This window comes from Capsicum annuum, unplaced genomic scaffold (genome assembly GCF_002878395.1).
Source record: "Capsicum annuum cultivar UCD-10X-F1 unplaced genomic scaffold, UCD10Xv1.1 ctg5473, whole genome shotgun sequence".
NCBI lineage: Eukaryota > Viridiplantae > Streptophyta > Magnoliopsida > Solanales > Solanaceae > Capsicum > Capsicum annuum.
This window is the reverse complement of record NW_025862961.1, coordinates 11,362-13,636: the sequence shown is the minus strand read 5'-3', so window position 1 is coordinate 13,636 and position 2,275 is coordinate 11,362.

Here is a 2,275-nt window from a genome sequence, read left to right as displayed (position 1 = left end):
TACCAAACCAAAACCCAAAATCTGATGTCACAGTGTAAGAACTATTAAATACATCTCGAATGTCAAAAGATACGACAATAGTCCAGAAAAAAGATAAAGAATCTGTCTCAGAATATTGATCCTCTGTTCAAAATACAAAATTAAACATGTAATAGATAGGAAGAGGGAGTAGGCCAACTCCTGAAGCATAGGACGTCCGCTACCTTGAATACTCCAAAAGTTGCCTGAATCAACTATCTGTGTGGCGCACTCATACCTAGATCTGCATGGAAAGGGTGTAATAGGGATGGTGACGGTTGACTTTTACTCTATAGGTTTCATAAGCCAACTGTGTAAAGTAGAAAAAAATTATATAAATGCAAACTATGGGTACGTCACCTGCTATCAGAAAACATCCCAAAATATAGCCTAAACCATCTCAACTAGAAGTTCTAATATACATACAGATAACAAATACATATAGAGAAAAGAAGAAAAAATACACGTACATCAAATAAAAATATAGGAATATAGAACAGATGGATAGATATCAAGTTAAAGACAGAAATACAATCACAGGATAAGCACAAGAGTTAATACATAAAAATGACCCTAAACTTGACATCAAATTATAACTTTGACCTTAAACTTTGACAGTGCACAAATATGACCTTTAACTATTTAAAACTGCACAAATATGACCTCCAATCCTACGATAAAATGTGTGTTCAACACGAAAAAATGGGCGCGTCCAGCTTAAAATCTAAGGGAATAATACATAAATATGACCTTAAACTTTGACAGTGCACAAATATGGCCTTTAACTATTCAAAACTGCACAAATATGACCTTTAAATGATTCTTCACTATTATTTTTTCATTATTTTCGATTCAAAAATGAAAATGGCATCTAATTTCGTTTGTCATTGAGGAAAAAAAGCAAAATTGAAGATTTATTAATTAGGCAGGTCAGCCTCATAAGAAAAAATCGAGCGGGTATGTATATATTATAAAGCAGAGGACGAATTTAAGTTATATAATATATCTAAATATTATTTATCTAAATATTAAATGAAAGATGAAACTATACTAATAATAAAAAAATTATTGTTTTAATAAAAAGTTATTAAATTAATGTTATTAAGGATAGTAGTAGTAGTAGTATATTAAATTAACGTTATCAAATTTACGTAATTAAAATATTATTAAATTAACGTTATTAAAATGTTATTAAATTAATGAGGGGCGGACCTATGTTGTTGCCATGGGGTTCACCCGAATCCCTTCAGTAAAAAAATTACGTTGTATATATATAAGATAGAAAATGTATATTTATGTACGTATATTAATGTTGAACCACATGAAACAAGGCACTTAGATAACCCAGTGGTGTTATTTACTCTTCTTGGGCGCTTGGTTCAGCCTACTGTGCGGGTTTGATCCCTGCTAGTGGCTGTTTTTTTTTTTTAATTAAAAGAAAGCTAAGTATTGCTGCTATTGAAATAAATAAAATAATAACAATAATAATAATTTTTTTAAATTAAAAAAATGTTAGGTGCTTCTACTATAGAAATATACAAAATAATAATAATAATAATAAGAAGAAGAAGAATAAAAATAATAATAATAATAGTAATAATAATAATAATAATAATAAAAACGACGTCGTTTTAACACAAATATGACCTTTAACTATTCAAAACTGTACAAATATGACCTCTCTCCAAGTCAGCCCTTTTAACGACGTGGCACCGTGTGATTGGATTACCTTTCAACGTAGGCGCAAGTGATACTCACGGATGGGATTGTAAAATCAAAGGTCATGTTTGTTCAGGTTTTGAATAGTTAAAGGTCCTAGTGCGGATATAGGCGGATAACTAACTTATGAAATAGATTTAGTATATATATAATGAATCTATTTTTCTTTGTGCGTAGATATTTCTTAAATTTTGTTTCAATATTTTTTAATGATTTATTCTTTTCGTAAGATGTACTCATTAATTTGTTTGGTTTATTATTTTATCCTGTAGTAATTGCAGAGTTACAAATTTCTGAATAATAATTTATCCTAGTTGTACTGTAATGTATATCTAATTCTAGATTTTCTATGTTATTTATTATCTTGTGTTGTTCTTCTCGTAGTGAGTTTTTTAAATTATATAAACTATCACATGGACTTTTTTCTAAATTTTCTAAGGTTTCTTCTATCCATATTAATTTTTCTTTTAGATTTTCCATTATTTTTCTAATTCGGTTTCTATAAATAAAGAAATTAATTATAGAAACCGAATTAGAA